Here is a 19,646-nt window from a genome sequence, read left to right on the forward strand (position 1 = left end):
TCAGCTAGTCATTCAACAGCTAGCTTCCCTAAACATATCCAGTTATAGTACTCAAAATGTGGAAGTGCTAAACCCGCATATTCTTTAGAAAGACATACATTTCTAACCGCAATCCTTGATTTCTTCCTGTTCCAAATAAATTGTGAAACATTAGACTGAACATTTTGCATTATGTATATTAATTTAGGCAAACTAATAATTTTTACAAGAGTCACTCTACCTGCAATTGAAATTGGTAATTTTGTCCAGTTATTTAGCTTTTCTTTATTTTTTTTTAAATAAAGGGGAACAGTTTCAATTGTACCATTTGTCTTCGTCTACCGAGATCAGAATGCCTAAATATTTAAATCCTTCCAGGGATTCCTTAAATAATTTGATTATGTCTGCTTCTTCCCTTTTTTTATCCAAAGCATCTCTGATTTTTTAGAATTGACCTTGTAGCCTGAAAAATTAGCTAAACTCTCTAATTAAGTGCTAAAGGGATATTTCTTCTGGAGTCCCGTATAAACAAAAGTAAATCATCTGCATATAAAGAAACAATTAATTCCTGCTTACCGATCTTAACTCCTTGAATATTTTCTCTCAGGGTAGAGGCTCGATAGCAATATAAAGGGACAGTCAACACTCAAAATACACTTACTGTATTGTCTTAGTTACCCCATGATTAGTCCATACATCATGGAATACATGGAATATCCATTATAATCAAAAAAGTTAACTGCCCGTTTTGAAAAAAAACGTGGCTCCATAACTCCTCCTATATCTACGTCACTATGAGCCCGATTTTAGCCGCAAATCTCCTGAGTGTCGGCCACAAATGCACGTTTACAAAATTGCGCATGCGCAGTTTGTTAATATCGTCACTCTCTGTCTTCTTATGCACGGAACTATGTAAAGGTTCCCATTTCAGTGACGGGCTGTCTGTGAAAGGTAAGGGCCATTGGATCGTCTGTTAGTTTGTTTTATAGAAAGGCTCTTTTAAAGAGCCTTTCTGTAATACAAACTAACAGGCGATCCAATGGCTCTTACCTATTCTTTGTTAAAAGTTAAAACTAGGTAGGCTCATATGCTAATTTCTAATATATAATTGAATGTACTGTAAGCTCTGTTGCATTGGATTGGCTAGTATGTTTCTTGTGTGATTGAAAAGTTACAGGAACAAAGTAATTATCAAATCAGATATACGCTCACTGGCCACTTTATTAGGTACACCTTGCTAGTACCTGGGTTGGACCTCCTTTTGCCTTCAGAACTGCCTTAATTCTTCATGGCATAGATTCAACAAGGTGTTGGAAACATTCCTCAGAGATTTTGGCCCATATTGACATGAGAGCATCACGCAAGTTGCTGAAGATTTGTCGGCTAAACATACATGATGCAAATCTCCCGTTTCACCACATCCCAAAGGTGCTCTATTGGATTGAGATCTGGTGACTGTGGAGGCCATTGGAGTACAGTGAACTCATGGTCATGTTCAAGAAACCAGTTTGAGATGATTTGAGCTTTGTGACATGGTGCATTATCCTGCTGGAAATAGCCATCAGAAGATGGGTACACTGCAGTCATAAAGGGATGGACATGGTCAGCAACAATACTCAGGTAGGCCGTGGCTTTTAAATGATGATCAATTGGTACAAAGCCAAAGTGTGCCAAGAAAATATCCCCCACACCATTACAACAGCACCACCAGCCTGAACCGTTGATACAAGGCAGGATGAATCCATGCTTTCGTGTTGTTTATGCCAAATTCTGACCCATCTGAATGTCGCAGCTGAAATCGAGACTCATCAGACAAGGCAACGTTTTTCAAATCTTCTATTCCAATTTCGGTGAGCCTGTACAAATTGTAGCCTCAGTTTCCTGTTCTTAGCTGACAGGAGTGGCACCCAGTATGGTCTTCTGCTGCTGTAGCCCATCTGCTTCAAGGTTTGACATGTTGTGCATTCAGAAATGGTATTCTGCATACCTTGGTTGTAATGAGTGGTTATTTGAGTTACTGTTGCCTTTCTATCATTGTCACGCTCGGCCGCTGGGAAGCTCTGGCAGTCCTCTCTGTGTGCTTGACTGACAGGTAGTCTGTGCCACCCCTTCCTGATGATGTCACGACCAGGCTTTTTATTCCAGGCTTCCTGTTTCTTCAGTGCCCGTTTGTTCCTCTTTGTGGCTTCTGTGAGGAATTTGCTGTGGAAACTCTCTAACTGCTGATTTTCTGTTGCCAATCTCTTCAAGGACTGACTATGCTGGTTTAACCTTCAAACATCCTGATAACCTGTTGCAAACTCTGCAAGGATTGTCTACACATTGTTAACCCTCAAACTGCCTGATAACAAATTACCTACTCCTGCATTATTAACTGTTTCTTGTTTTACCCATCTTCTGTCTGAGAATAAGTGGACTATCCCTGCTCTCCTGATTCTGTGGAAGACATTTCCTGAAACCAGTTCCTTATTCAGAAGTCTATCTGGCTGATATCTTGAATTACTTTGGACACAGGCTAACCCTGCTCCATATCGTGAGTACATTGTTTTTGGAGGTTGTCGTAGGGTCACGTCCTGGATTAAACTCAGAATGCAAGGGTGTTGTTTAAGTTTGGAAAGAAACGAAAAACCAATGGCACTACTTTGTTGCTACATATAACTATAAATAGCTCCCGAGTGCTATACGTGTATTCCTTCTTTTTTGGTGGGGTTCTCTTAACCCACCATTTAGCTTTGTTGTTTAAGTTTGCCCTAGCATTTGGGTCTTCTTCTGGACATTTCCTAATCTGACAGTACAAACGGGCCATAATATGGACCCTGATGAGTTATCCAGGGCTGTGGCTCTACAAGGGCAACTTCTAGGAAATAATTCTGCTCATTTGCAATCTTTGGATTCCAAGCTTGACCAGATTACTGCTCTGCTACATAACCTCTCCGCTCCTTCTCAAGCTACGGCGACTCCTGCTGCCGCTGCTACTAGCTCCAATGCTGTCTTTAATCCACCTCAACCTGTTGGACAGAATATACCATGAATCCCACTTCCAGATAAATGTGATGGTAATCCTGAAGAATGCCGTGGATTCCTTAATCAATGTCGTTTACACTTCAGAAACAATCCCCAAGTTTTTTCCAATTCTACTTCCAAAAAAATCACCTTTATTATTACCCTCATGAAGGGTAAGGCTCTAGCCTGGGTGTCCTCTCTATTAGAGAAGAATGATCCTTTACTACAGGATGTGGAATTATTTGTGTCCATTTTTTCTTCTGTTTTTGACAAGCCTGGGAGGTCTGCAGCTGCTGAGGCAGGATTGTTGGATCCGAGACAGGGATCCCTTTCCGTAGCTCAATATGCTATTGAATTCAGGACTTTAGCCGCAGAAACTGATTGGAACCATGGAGCCTTATGGACAGCCTTTCGCAAAGGACTTTGCGAACGCCTTAAGGATGAACTTGTATTTCGGGAACTCCCCGATTAATTGGAGGGTCTTATCAATTTATGTATTACTCTTGACGCCCGGCATTCTGAACGTCTTCAGGAGAGAGATAGGAATCGGAGATCCTTTGTTAAATCTTCTTTTCATCCTCCTATTCGAACCTCAAGTCTTTCTAATAATAATTCCCAATCTCCTGAGTCTGTGGAACCCATGGAAGTAGGAGCTATTAAATTGTCAGAAGCTGAACGCCATAGAAGGCGTACTCTTGGGTTATGTCTGTATTGTAGTAGCAAAGGACATTTACTGAAGGACTTTCCTATCTGGCCAGTAAAAGCCAAGGCTTAACTTTTGATAGAGGGACAGAGTTAAGCCAGAATCCCATGTCTTCCCTCAATTCTAAACTTTTTGTTCCTGTAACTTTTGGAAACACCAAGTTTCGAGCTCAAGCTCTCATCGACTCTGGAGCTGCTGGAGTTTTCATTGATTCAAACTTTGCTGACTCTCTCAGGATTCCTCTTCAAGCCAAGAAACAGTTAATTAAGGTAACTAATGTTAGTGTACAGCCTCTAGGTTCTGGATATCATACAACATTCTACCATTCCTCTTCTTTTGTCTGTGGGCATAATTCATTCTGAAATGATTCGTTTTGATGTCATCTCTTCTCCCCACGTACCATTGATTCTGGGGTTACCTTGGTTGCAGCTTCATGATCCAGTTTTCTCATGGTCTAAAGGAGAACTTATTTCCTGGGGAACTACCTGTTTCAAACATTGCCTGCAAAATCCCTCTAAACCATCTTGTCCTGTCGTAGCTATGGTGGAAGTTCCTGATTTATTGCCTAATTACTATCATGCCTTTAGTGATGTGTTCTCTAAAACGGAGGCTGAGACGTTACCTCCACACCGGATATTTGACTGTCCTATCGAATTGTATTCAGGGGCTCCTCTAACTAAGGGAAGGACCTATCCCCTCTCTCGTCAAGAAAATGTCTCTCTTGAGGAATACATAAAGGACAACTTAGCCAGAGGATTTATTCGTCCTTCCTCATCACCTGTGGGTGCGGGTTTTTTCTTCATTGGGAAAAAAGATTGAGGTCTTCGTCCCTGTATTGATTATCGGGCCTTGAATCAGATTACTGTCAAAAACAGCTATCCTCTGCCGCTCATTTCTGAGTTATTTGATCGTCTTCAAGGTGCTTCTATTTTTTCCAAGTTAGATCTCCGTGGGGCCTACAATTTGGTCAGAATCCGTAAAGGAGATGAATGGAAGATGGCACTTAACACTAGATTTGGTCACTACGAGTATCTAGTAATGCCATTCGGATTGTGCAATGCACCAGCAGTATTTTAGCACTTTGTTAACGAAATCTTCAGAGATTATCTAAATCAATTTGTTATCATTTATCTCGATGACATTCTGATCTATTCGAAAACATTACAGGAACATGTACATCATGTAAGACTGGTACTTCAGAGGTTACAAGACAATTCCCTGTTCGCTAAATTGGAGAAATGCTCTTTTCATCTGAGTTCCATTCCCTTTTTGGGGTATATCATTTCTGAATCAGGTTTTGAGATGGATCCTGCTAAACTTTCGGCTATCAAGGACTGGCCCAGACCAACTACTCTCAAATCCCTGCAGAGGTTTCTTGGCTTTGCCAATTACTATAGAAAGTTTATAAAAAACTTTGCTGACATCACGTCTTCGCTCACTTCTCTTACTAAGAAAGGGCAAAATTGTAAGAACTGGTCCTCTTCGGCAGTACAGGCTTTTGAAACGCTAAAATCAGCATTTTCTTCTGCACATCTTCTCAGTCATCCAATTCATGATCTCCAGTTTATTTTGGAGGTTGACGCTTCCTCTATAGCAGCTGGAGCTGTTCTCTCCCAACGTGATCCGACTACCAGCAAGATACATCCTGTGGCGTTCTTTTCAAAAAAATTCAATCCTGCCGAGTTAAATTATGATGTGGGCAATAAGGAGCTTTTGGCTGTAAAATTATCTTTGGATGAATGGAGGCATTGGTTAGAGGGTACCAGTCAACCTTTTTTCATTCTGACAGATCACAAGAATCTTTTATACCTCCAAACAGCTACACGTCTCAATCCTCGTCAGGCTCGGTGGGCCTTGTTCTTCTCCAGGTTTAATTTGTACTTTCCTATGTTCCTGGTTCAAAAAATTCCAAGGCAGATGCTTTATCTAGGCAGTTCCAATCTTCTGAACCTTTTCCATTGGATTCTGAACCTATACTATGTCCAGTCAAAGTTTTGGCTCAAGTATCCTCTTTTCCAGTACAGGCTTTACCTGCTGCTCAAGTCCGGGTACCATCTTCTTGCAAACTACCTTCTGGTATCCTGTATGTACCCAAAGGATTACGTCTTAAGCTTCTATGGGCTCACGACAACATTTCAGCAGGTCATCCTGGAGTAACCAATACTTTGTGGAAACTGAAGCAGCATGTTTGGTGGTCCACTATGAGGAGGCATGTCAAGGATTATATTGCTGCTTGTAGTTCTTGTGCTTCGAACAAACAATCTTCTCATCAACCGTTTGGTCTATTACACCCTCTTCCTATTCCTCATTTCCCTTGGTCTCACTTATCCATGGACTTTGTTACAGATCTTCCTGTTTCTGCTGGAAATACAACCATTTGGGTAGTGGTGGATCGGTTTTCCAAGTCTGCTCACTTCATACCTCTTCCAGGCTTGCCTTCAACTCAAAGACTTTCTGAACTCTTTGTTCTACATATATCTCATTTACATGGTTTTCCCACTGACATAGTCTCAGATCGTGGAGTCCAATTTGTTTCCAAATTTTGGAGGTCTTTTTGTAAGCACTTCGGAATCAACATATCTCTTTCTACTGCACATCATCCTCAATCCAACGGACAGACTGAGCGTGTAAAACAAGCCTTGGAATCTTTTCTTAGACATTATGTAGACCATCACCACTCCAACTGGTCTCAGTTATTGCCTTTGGCGGAATTAGCTCACAACTCACGTTATAACGCCTCATTACAGACCTCTCCCTTTAAGGCAGCTTATGGCTTTGAACCTAGAACCTTTCATGTGATTACCAGTTCTACTGAAGTTCCTGGAGCAGATCATATAGTGAAAAATCTCAGTAAACACTGGCAACTCATTTGTCAAAATCTACTTTCTTCTTCCTTAAGACATAAGAAATATGCTGATCGCAGAAGGTGCAAGGCTCCTTTACTTCGTACTGGAGACAGAGTATTTTTATCCACCAGATTCATACATCTAAAACAACCTTGTACTAAGTTGGGCCCTAAGTACATTGGACCTTTTCGAATTGTTTCCAAAGTTTGTTCTTCTGCATACTGCCTGGCCTTACCCAAGACTCTCAAGATCCATCCAGTGTTTCATGTCTCCCTACTCAAGCCAGTCATCTACAATCGGTACTCTATCTCTGTGTGCTTGATTGACAGGTAGTCTGTGCCACCCCTTCCTGATGATGTCACGACCAGGCTTTTTATTCCAGGCTTCCTGTTTCTTCAGTGCCTGTTTGTTTGTTCCTCTTTGTGGTTTCTGTGAGGAATTTGCTGTGGAAACTCTCTAACTGCTGATTTTCTGTTGCCAATCTCTTCAAGGACTGACTATGCTGGGTTAACCTTCAAACTTCCTGATAACCTGTTGCAAACTCTGCAAGGATTGTCTACACAGTGTTAACCCTCAAACTGCCTGATAACAAATTACCTACTACTGCATTATTAACTGTTTCTTGTTTAACCCTTCTTCTGTCTGAGTATAAGTGGACTAACCCTGCTCTCCTGATTCTGTGGAAGACATTTCCTGAAACCAGTTCCTTATTCAGAAGTCTATCTGGCTGATATCTTGAATTACTTTGGACACAGGCTAACCCTGCTCCATATCGTGAGTACATTGTTTTTTTGAGGTTGTCGTAGGGTCACGTCCTGGATTAAACTCAGAGTGCAAGGGTGTTGTTTAAGTTTGCCCTAGCATTTGGGTCTTCTTCTGGACATTTCCTAACCTGACAATCATCTTGAAACAATCATCTTGAAACAGTCTGCCTATTCTCCTTTGACCTCCTGACATCAACAAGACATTTTCGTCCACACAACTGCCGCTCACTGGATATTTTCTCTTTTTCTGACCACTCTCTGCAAACCCTAGAGATGGTTGTGTGTGAAAATCCCAGTATATCAGCAGTTTTTGAAATACTCAGACCAGCTCGCCTGGCACCAACAACCATGCTACATTCAAAGTCACTTAAATCCCCTCTCTACCCCATTCTGATGCTCGGTTTGAACTTCAGCATGTCGTCTTCACCACACCTAGATGCCTATATGCATTGAGTTGCTGCCATGTGATTGGCTGATTAGCAATTTGTGTTACCAAGCAATTGAACAGGTGTACCTAATAAAGTGGCCGGTGAGTGTATATCATCTTTTATAGATGAAGACCTGTATAACAGATATTTTGTTACCATTACATGCATACAGATCTTGCAATTTCTCAATCATGTTATATAGCTTGTATCAATTACTAAGCCAAGATGTCAGCATGTGCAAATATTTTAAAAATTAGATAACAAAAGTTTTTCTTTTTCATTATTCATGAGTAAGGTCATTTTACAATATTTTATATAATGATTTTATACAGATTAAAAAGAAGAAAGTTTTTAAATAAATAAAAATAGATAGAGATAGATTGATAGAGATAGATAGAGAAACTTAACAAAATAGAGGCCTTTGTGTATAGAGAGCTATATAAAATTATGAGGTCTGCTCTTTTTTGCAAGATCAGCCCAGTTAAGTGAACGTTTTTGTAGAACAATGGATTGAGGTTTCAATGTGCACAAACAGATATTTAAAATACAAAAAGAAACAGAAATTCTAATTTATAATTAGACAGGTCATTTGACAAAATAATATTTTTTTTTTTTAAAGAGAAGCAAGTTTATCAATCAACAAAAGAAAAACATATAACATACTTATGGATATGAAGAAAAAAAAAGTGTATTATAACTATCGGCTAGATTACGAGTTTTGCGCTAGAGGCTATGCGGTGCTAACGAGCAGTTTTTCTCACTGCTCACTTACCTGCAGCACTGGTATTACGAGTTTTTACAAACCCAGCGTTAAAAGACAAGAAGTGAGCGTTGAGCAAAATTGTGCTCCATACCGCACTCCAATACCAGCGCTGCTTAAGTCAGCGGTGAGCTGGTCGTACGTGCTCGTGCACGATTTCCCCATAGAAATCAACGGGGAGAGCCGGCTGAGAAAGAATCTAACACCTGCAAAAAAGCAGCCCCATTGATTTCTAAGGGGAAATAAAATTTATGTTTACACCTAACACCCTAACATGAACCCCGAGTCTAAACACTCCTAATCTTACACTTATTAACCCCTAATCTGCTGCTCCGAACACCGCCGCCACCTACATTATACTTATGAACCCCTAATCTGCTGCCCCTAACATCGCCGACACCTACATTATATATTAACCCCTAATCTGCCATCCCCAATGCTGCCGCAACCTACCTACGCTTATTAACCCCTAATCTGCCACCCCCAACATCGCCGCCACTATAATAAACATATTTACCCCTAAACCTCCGCACTCCCACCTCGCAAACATTAGTTAAATATTATTAACCTCTAATTTGCCGTCCCTAACATCGCTGCCATCTACCTACATTTATTAACCCCTAATCTGCCGCCCCCAACGTCGCCGCCACTATACTAAATGTAATAACCCCTAAACCTAAGTCTAACCCTAACCCTAGCACCCCCTAACTTAAATATAATTACAATAAATCTAAATAAAAATTAATATTATTACCTAAATAATTCCTATTTAAAACTAAATTCTTACCTGTAAAATAAACCCTAAGCTAGCTACAATATAACTAATAGTTACATTGTAGCTATCTTAGGGTTTATTTTTATTTTACATGCAAGTTTGTATTTATTTTAACTAGGTAGAAAAGTTATTAAATAGTTATCAACTATTTAATAACTACCTAGCTAAAATAAATACAAAAGTACCTGTAAAATAAAACCTATCCTAAGTTACACTAACACCTAACACTAGACTATAATTAAATAAATTAACTACATTAACAACAATTAAATAAATTAAATTAGCTAAAGTACAAAAAAAACACACTAAATTACAGAAAATAATAAACAAATTACAAGATATTTAAACTAATTACACCTAATCTAATAGCCCTATAAAAATAAAAAAGCCCCCCCAAAATAAAAAAAAACCCTAGCCTAAACTAAACTACCAATAGCCCTTAAAAGGCATTACCCCAAAGAAATCAGCTCTTTTACCTGTAAAAAAAATACAAACAACACCCCCAACAGTAAAACCAACCACCCACACAACCAATCCCCCAAATAAAATACTATCTAAAAAAACCTAAGCTCCCCATTGCCCTGAAAAGGGCATTTGGATGGGCATTGCCTTTAAAAGGGCAGTTAGCTCTTTTGCGGCCCAAAGCCCTAACCAAAAAATAAAACCCACCCAATACACCCTTAAAAAAACCTAACACTAACCCCCTGAAGATCGACTTACTGTTCTGAAGACCGGACATCCATCCTCAGAAGTCTTCATCCAACCGGGCCGAAGTCCTCAATGAAGCCTGGAGAAGTCTTCATCCAAGCCGGGCGAAGTGGTCCTCCAGACGGGCAGAAGTCTTCATCCAGACGGCATCTTCTATCTTCATCCATCCGATGCGGAGCAGTCCATCTTCAAGACATCAGACGCGGAGCATCCTCTTGAAACAAAGTCTTCTTACTGAATGACGGTTCCTTTAAGTGACGTCATCCAAGATGGCGTCCCTTAGATTTCGAATGGCTGATAGAATTCTATCAGCCAATTGGAATTAAGGTAGAAAAAATCCTATTGGCTGATGCAATCAGCCAATAGGATTGAGCTGGCATTCTATTGGCTGATTGGAACAGGGGGTTAGTGTTAGGTTTTTTTAAGGGTGTATTAGGTGGGTTTTATTTTTAGGTTAGGGCTTTGGGCCGCAAAAGAGCTAACTGCCCTTTTAAGGGCAATGCCCATCCAAATGCCCTTTTCAGGGCAATGGGGAGCTTAGGTTTTTTTAGATAGTATTTTATTTGGGGGGTTGGTTGTGTGGGTGGTGGGTTTTACTGTTGGGGGGTTGTTTGTATTTTTTTTTACAGGTAAAAGAGCTGATTTCTTTGGGGCAATGCCCCGCAAAAGGCCCTTTTAAGGGCTATTAGTAGTTTAGTTTAGGCTAGCGTTTTTTTTTATTTTGGGGGGGCTTTTTTATTTTGATAGGGCTATAAGATTAGGTGTAATTAGTTTAAATATCTTGTAATTTGTTTATTATTTTCTGTAATTTAGTGTTTTTTTTTTTTGTACTTTAGCTAATTTAATTTAATTTATTTAATTGTTGTTAATGTAGTTAATTTATTTAATTATAGTGTAGTGTTAGGTGTTAGTGTAACTTAGGTTAGATTATTTTACAGGTACTTTTGTATTTATTTTAGCTAGGTAGTTATTAAATAGTTAATAACTATTTAATAACTATTCTACCTAGTTAAAATAAATACAAATTTGCCTGTAAAATAAAAATAAACCCTAAGCTAGCTACAATGTAACTATTAGATATATTGTAGCTAGCTTAGGGTTTATTTTATAGGTAAGTATTTAGTTTTAAATAGGAATTATTTCGGTAATAATATTAATTTTTATTTAGATTTATTTAAATTATATTTAAGTTATGGGGTGTTAGGGTTAGGGTTAGACTTAGGTTTGGGGGTTAATACTTTTAGTATAGTGGCGGCGACATTGGGGGCGGCAGATTAGGGGTTAATAAATGCAGGTAGGTGGCGGCGATGTTAGGGATGGCAGATTAGGGGCTAATAATATTTAACTAGTGTTTGCGAGGTGGGAGTGCGGCGGTTTAGGGGTTAATATGTTTATTATAGTTGCGGCAATGTCCGGAGCGGCAGATTAAGGGTTAAAATTTTTATTTTAGTGTTTGCGATGAGGGAGGGCCTCGGTTTAGGGGTTAATAGGTAGTTTATGGGTGTTAGTGTACTTTTTAGCACTTTAGTTATGAGTTTTATGTTACGGCATTGTGCCATAAAACTCTTAACTACTGACTTTAAAATGTGTTAGGTCTCTTGACGGGGTAGGGTGTACCGCTCACTTTTTGGCCTCCCAGGACAGACTCGTAATACCGGCGCTATGGAAGTCCCATAGAAAAAAGACTTTACGAAGTTTACGTAAGTTGTTTTGCGGTAAGGCCAAAAAAGTGTGCGGTGACCCTAAATCTGCAAGACTCGTAATACCAGCGGGCGTAAAAAAGCAGCATTAGGACCTGTTAACGCTGCTTTTTTACCCTAACGCACAAACTCGTAATCTAGCCGAATGTTTGCTTTAATTAATTCCTTGATAATTAAAGTGAATCTCAATTTTGATGCTAAAGTGCCCGGGTTCTTAAAATTTCGATTAAAAACAGTGGCACTTTAATTCATCAAATTTACATTTCACTCCTGTTGAGAAAAACAACTTACCTTTTTAATCTACACAGCAGCTCCAGCTTCCTCCGGTCATTGCAAGCCATTCCTGATGTCAGAAATGATGGATAGGTCATCCTCCAATCATGGCCCCCCCCCCCCCCCCCCGGGGGAATCAGTGTCTGATTCAACGTGGTGATTGGAGGAATCCGGATTCCTCATTTTAGACCCAGGAAAAGGCTTTGCGACGGGCGGAGGAAGCTGGAGCAGCTGTCAAGAGTAAAAGGTAAGTTCTTTTTCTCAACAGGAGTGAAATGTAAATTTTGAGGAATCAAAGTGCCTTAATCAAATTTTTAAAAAACCGGGCACTTTAGCATCAAAATTGACATTCACTTTAAAAAGTGATAAAATAGTAATCAAATTTACTTTATTCTCTTGGTATACTGCGTTGAAGAGCATACCTAGGTAAGTAGTGTACACATGTCTGGAACTCTATATGGCAGCAATTTTAAAAGAATCTTTTAACAATTTTATACATTGTGCAACACTTCTGCCATCTAGTGCTGAAAAGTGACTAACAATCTTAAAAGCATTCTTGCAAAACTGCTGCTATATAATGCTCCATATGTACACACTACCCACCTATGTATGATTTTCAATAAAGAATACAATAAGATTGAAGTAACTCTGATAAGTAAATTTGATATTTTTGAAATTCTATGCTTTATCTGAATCATCAAAAACAAATGTGACTCCCTTTAATGTCATGTTCCCCTTTATCTTAGGTGATACGGGCTATGCATATATAACTTGGCTGCCTAAACCTGTTAAACCTTATTTACATCCAGCAGAGAAAGTATATAAATCTGTGTCATGCATGGACCAGATTCATAACTTAATGCACCTTTGGTGCACTGAATTCATGGTTTTGGTGTCTGAAACATTCCGGTGGAATCTTACAGTAAGCTTAGCTATGACATCACTGTAATTTTATCAATAGTGGCTCTGGAATATGAGAGTAAAGTTCTACTATTAGTGGATATTTTAGTATATAACACTATGTTGCATCCCCTTGTTTTCTTTAATTTTTGAGTTAGTAGATCCAAGAGACTGATTACTTTTTAAAGAGATAGGGGCATATTTATCAACTCGTCAACTGTGCTGCATTCGCCGGCACCAATACGCTCGCCTGACATCGCCTAACATTGCTGCCGCGGATCTGAATACGCTCTCCATATTTAACAAAAAAGCTGTCAGAAAGCCGCGCACCAAGTACGGGGCGATGAGCAGTGGACTGTTGTTAACTAACAGTCATCGGTCTCGCTGCTCTTCGGCTTTTTCACAGCTTTATTTGTATACTGTCACTAAACACCCACACTAAACTGTTTAACCCCTATACCGGCGCTCCCGGACCCTGCCGCAACTAAATAAACTTATTAACCCCTAAACTGCCGCTCCCAGAGCCCACCGCCACTCTAATAAACTTATTAACCCCTATTCCTCCGCTCCCGGAGCCCACCGCCACCTACATTATACTTATTAACCCCTAATCTGCCACCCCCTATTATTATTATTATTATTATCGTTTATTTATAGAGCGCCAACAGATTCCGTAGCGCTATAAACAAAGGGGAGTACAACAAAACAATTAAAGGGATCAAATGGGTAGAGGGCCCTGCCAAGAGTTGCACTGTGTAATCCACTCTTAAGAAGGTGATCTACAAACAGCTGGACTCTTAGGCTTACATGCTAAGGGGGTTCAGGGGATAGCAATGGAGGAGTGGAACTGGTATAAAGTAAGGTTAGCATAGGTTGTATGCATCCTTGAACAGTAGAGTCTTTAGGGAGTGCTTGAAGCTTTCAAAACTAGGGGAGAGTCTTGTAGGGCGAGGCAGAGAGTTCCACAAGATGGGAGCCAGTCTGGAGAAGTCCTGTAAACGGGAGTGCGATGAGGTAATCAGAGAGGAGGAGAGTAGGAGGTCATGAGCAGAGTGAAGGGGACGGGAGGGAGAGTATCTGGAGACAAGGTCTGAGATATAGGGGGGAGCAGTGCAGTTGAGGACTTTGTATGTCAGAGTGAGAATTTTGTGTTTGATCCTAGAAGCAAGAGGAAGCCAGTGAAGGGATTGGCAGAGAGGAGCAGCAGATGAAGAGCGACGTGTAAGGAAGATGAGTTTGGCAGAGGCAATCATTATGGATTGTAAGGGAGCTAGGCGGCAGGTGGGGAGACCAGAGAGGACAGAGTTGCAGTAATCAAGGCGGGAAAGAATGAGAGAGTGGATTAAAATCTTAGTTGTGTCTTGTGTAAGGAAGTGTCTAATTTTGGAGATGTTTTTAAGGTGGAAGCGGCAGGCTTTAGCCAAGGACTGAATGTGAGGAGTGAAGGAAAAATCTGAGTCAAATGTGACCCCGAGACATCAGCCATGCGGGGTAGGGGTAATGATGGAGTTGTCGACAGTTATAGAGATATTGGGGGTGGAGATTTTGGAAGAAGGGGGGAAAATGAGGAGCTCAGTTTTGGAGAGATTTAGCTTGAGGTAGTGGGAGGACATCCAGGAAGAGATGTGAGAAAGACAGTTAGTGACACGGGTTAGCAAGGAAGGAGATAGGTCTGGTGCAGAGAAGTAGATTTGGGTGTCATCGGCATACAAATGATATTGGAAACTGTGGGACTTTATTAGGGAGCCTAGTGATGACGTATAGATTGAGAAGAGAAGGGGACCGAGGACAGACACCTACATTATACTTATTAACCCCTAATCTGCCACCCCCTACACCGCCGCCACCTACATAAAGTTATTAACCCCTAATTTGCCGCTCCCGGAGCCCACCGCAACGAAATAAATGTATTAACCCCTAAACCGCCAGCCCCCCACATCGCCATAAACTAAATTAACCTATTAATCCCTAAACCTAACAAATTGTTAACTTTATATTAAATATTAACTCATTCCTATCTTATAATAAATTTAAACTTACCTTTAAAATTAAATTAAACTATATTAAACTAATAATTAACCTATTCTAACTAATATAATAAAATTACATTAAACTATATTAAATTAATAATTAACCTACCCTAACTGTTATAATAAAATTACATTAAACTATATTAAATTAATAATTAATCTAACCTAACTTTTATACTAAAATTACATAAAATTACAAATTAAAATAACTATATTATATATTTAAACACCTAACCAAAAAATTGCAAAGTTACAAAAAACTAACTAAGTTACAAAAAATAACAAACACTAAGTTAAACAAAAAATAAACACTAAGTTACAAAAAATAAAAAAGAAATTATCAAAGGTTTAAACTAATTACACCTAATCTAAGGGCCCTATGAAAATAAAAAAGCCCCCCCCCCCCCCAAATAAAAAAACCCTAGCCTACAATAAACTACAAATAGCCTTAAAAGGGCCTTTTGCGGGGCATTTCCCCAAAGTAATCAGCTCTTTTACCTGTAAAAAAAATACAAACAACCCCCCCAATAGTAAAACCCACCACCCACACAACCAACCCCCAAATAAAAAGCTATCTAAAAAACCTAAGCTCCCCATTGCCCTAAAAAGGGCATTTGGATGGGCATTGCCCTTAAAAGGGCAGTTAGCTCTTTTGCAGGCCCAAGTCCTAATCTAAAACTAAAACCCACCCAATAAACCCTTAAAAAATCCTAACACTAACCCCAGAAGATTTACTTACAGTTTTGAAGATCCGACATCCATCCTCCAAGAAGCCAGGAGAAGTCCTCAACGAAGCGGCCGAAGTCTTCATCCAAGCCCGCAGAAGTCTTCATCCAGACGACATCTTCTATCTTCATCCATCCGGCGATCAGCCAATCGGAATTAGGGTTGAGCTTGCATTCTATTGGCCAATAGAATGTGAGCTCAATCCTATTGGCTGATTGGATCAGCCAATAGGATGAAAGCTCAATCCTATTGGCTGATTGCAACAGCCAATAGGATTTTTTCAACCTTAATTCCGATATATCAGCCAATTGGAATCTAAGGGACGCCATCTTGGATGACGTCATTTAAAGGAACCTTCATTTGTCGGTAGTCGTCGGAAGGAAGAGGATGCTCCACGTTGGATGTCTTGAAGATGGAGCCGCTCCGCACCGGATAGATGAAGATAGAAGATGCCGTCTGGATGAAGACTTCGGCCGCTTCGTTGAGGACTTCTCCCGGCTTCTTGGAAGATGGATGTCGGATCTTCAAAACTGTAAGTAAATCTTCTGGGGTTAGTGTTAGGATTTTTTAAGGGTTTATTGTGTAGGTTTTAGTTTTAGATTAGGACTTGGGCCTGCAAAAGAGCTAAATGCCCTTTTAGGGGCAATGCCCATCCAAATGCCCTTTTCAGGGCAATGGGGAGCCATGGTTTTTTAGATAGCTTTTTATTTGAGGGGTTGGTTGTGTGGGTGGTGGGTTTTACTATTGGGGGGTTTTTTGTATTTTTTTTTTTACAGGTAAAAGAGCTGATTACTTTGGGGCAATGCCCCGCAAAAGGCCTTTTTAAGGGCTATTTGTAGTTTATTGTAGGCTAGGATTTTTTTCTATTTTGGGGGGGCTTTTTTATTTTCAAAGGGCCCTTAGATTAGGTGTAATTAGTTTAAAGCTTTGATAATTTCTTTTGTATTTTTTGTAACTTAGTGTTTATTTTTTTGTGTAACTTAGTGTTTGTTATTTTTTGTAACTTAGTTTTTTGTAACTTTGCAATTTTTTTAGTGTAGAACTAAATTATTTGAGTAGGGTTAGGTGTTTAAATATATAATATAGTTATTTTAATTTGTAATTTTATGTAATTTTAGTATAAAAGTTAGGTTAGATTAATTATTAATTTAATATAGTTTAATGTAATTTTATTATAACAGTTAGGGAAGGTTAATTATTAATTTAATATAGTTTAATGTAATTTTATTATAATAGTTAGAATAGGTTAATTAATAGTTTAATATAGTTTAATTTAATTTTAAAGGTAAGTTTAAATTTATTATAAGATAGGAATGACTTAATATTTAATATAAAGTTAGTGGGTTGTTAGGTTTAGGGATTAATAGGTTAATTTAGTTTATGGCGATGTGGGGGGCTGGCGGTTTAGGGGTTAATACATTTATTTAGTTGCAGTGGGCTCCAGGAGCACCAGATTAGGGGTTAATAACTTTATGTAGGTGGCGGCAGTATAGGGGGTGGCAGATTAGGGGTTAATAAGTATAATGTAGGTGGCGGTGGGCTCTGGGAGCGGCGGTTTAGGGGTTAATAACTTTATTTAGTTGCGGCGGGGTCTGGGAGCGGCGGGATAGGGGTTAATAACTTTTATTTAGGTGGCGGCGGTGTAGGGGGCGGCAGATTAGGGGTGTTTAGACTTGGGGTACATGTTAGGGTGTTAGGTGTAAACGTAACTTTTATTATACCATAGGAATTAATGTGATATATCGGGCAGCAGCGAACATGAGCTTTCGCTGCTTTCAGACTCCCATTGATTCCTATGGCATCCGCTGCCTCCAGGGCGGCGGATTGAAAACCAGGTACGCTGGCCCGGAATAGTGGCGAGCGTTCCTGCTAGTTATTTGATAAGTAGTAAAAGTAGTCAGATAGTGCCGAATTTGCATTCGGAACATCTGTAGTGACGTAAGCATCGATCTGTGCCGGACTGAGACCGGCGGATCGTATGTTCCTCACAGATTTCTACTTTTGCCGGTCTGTAGGCTTTGATAAATAAGGGGAATCAAGCTTGCCACAATTACGCTGCGGAATTCCGGCGTATTTGCGGTTGACGGCTTGAAAAATAGGCTCCATAGTATACTGTAAAGTTTTCTCTCCTTCAATGTGTTCCCAGTTATTCATTTTACCTGCTGGAATATATTAAATTGTTTACAAATAGCTCCTATGTCTTTCTTATGTCATTTTAAATACTTGTTTTTGCCAACTGTAGCCACTTCTACTACTGAAATTAGTAGTATTCTCTATAGAAAATGTATGTAAACAAGAGGCAGCAGCAGAAATGAACCTCATAATCAAAATAAAGCGCACACTACCATTAAAGGTACAGTAAACACCTTGCAATTGCAAGACATTTCTGTTGCGTTGCTATACGATAACATATTGGCCAAGTCTAAACATTTTTAAAACAAATTAACACCTTGTTAATTTGCAGTTGTTATCAGTTAAAGTCATTTAGGAAAAAAATATTTGATCTGCTGATTTTGTACGTTTGCCCACTTACAAAGAAATGATCAGTCTATAATATTAATGGTAGGTTTATTTGAACAGAGAGAGACAGAAAAACAACAAAAAATACAGAAAAACACATTTAAAAAAAAGGTATAAATTGATTTGCATTTTAATGAGTGAAATAAGTATTTGATCCCCTATCAATCAGCAATATTTCTGGCTCCCAGGTGTCTTTTATACAGGTAACAAGCTGAGATTAGGAGCACTCTCTTAAAGGGAGTGCTCCTAATCTCAGCGTGTTACCTGTATAAAAGACACCTGTCCACAAAAGCAATCAATCAATCAGATTCCAAACTCTCCACCATGGCCAAGACCAAAGAGCTGTCCAAGGATGTCAGGGACAAGATTGTAGACCTACATAAGGGGCTGGAATGGGCTACAAGACCAACGTCAAGCAGCTTGGTAAGAAGGTGACAACAGTTGGTGCGATTATTAGCAAATGGAAGAAATACAAAATAACTGTAACCTCCCTCGGTCTGGGGCTCCATGCAAGATCTCACCTTGTGGAGTTTCAATGATCATAAGAACGGTGAGGAATCAGCCCAGAACTACACGGGAGGATCTTGTCAATGATCTCAAGGGAGCTGGGACCATAGTCACCAAGAAAACAATTGATAACACAGTACGCCGTGAAGGACTAAAATCCTGCAGCCCCGCAAGATCCCCTGCTCAAGAAAGCACATGTACAGGCCGTCTGAAGTTTGCCAATGAACATCTGAATGATTCAGATGAGAACTGGGTGAAAGTGTTGTGGTCAGATGAGACCAAATTTTAGCTCTTTGGCATCAACTCAACTCGCCATGTTTGGAGGAGGAGGAGGAATACTGCCTATGACCCCAAGAACACCATCCCCACCGTCAAACATGAAGGTGGAAACGTTATTCTTTGGGGGGGGGGGTTCTGCTAAGGGGACAGGATAACTTCACTGCATCAAAGGGACGATGGATGGGGCCATGTACCGTCAAATCTTGGGTGAGAACCTCCTTCCCTCAGCCAGAGCATTGAAAATGGGTCGTGGATGGGTATTCCAGCATGACAATGACCCAAAACACACGTCTAAGGCAACAAAGGAGAGGCTCAAGAAGAAGCACATTAAGGTCCTGGAGTGGCCTAGCCAGTCTCCAGACCTTAATCCCATAGGAAATATGTGGAGGGAGCTGAAGGTTTAAGTTGCAAAATGTCAGCCGCAAAACCTTAATGACTTTGAGAGGATCTGCAAAGAGGAGTGGAACAAAATCCCTCCTGAGATGTGTGCAAACCTGGTGGCCAACTACAAGAAATGTCTGACCTCTGTGATTGCCAACAAGGGTTTTGCCACCAAGTACTAATTCATGTTTTGCAAAAGGGTCAAATTATTTATTTCACTCTTTAAAATGCAAATCAATTTATAAAAAATTTTAAATGCGGTTTTCTGGATTTTTTTGTTGTTATTCCGATTCTCACTGTTCAAATAAACCTATCATTACAATTATAGACTGATAATTTCTTTGTCAGTGGGCAAACGTATAAA

The sequence above is a fragment of the Bombina bombina genome, chromosome 10 (genome assembly GCF_027579735.1).
Source record: "Bombina bombina isolate aBomBom1 chromosome 10, aBomBom1.pri, whole genome shotgun sequence".
NCBI lineage: Eukaryota > Metazoa > Chordata > Amphibia > Anura > Bombinatoridae > Bombina > Bombina bombina.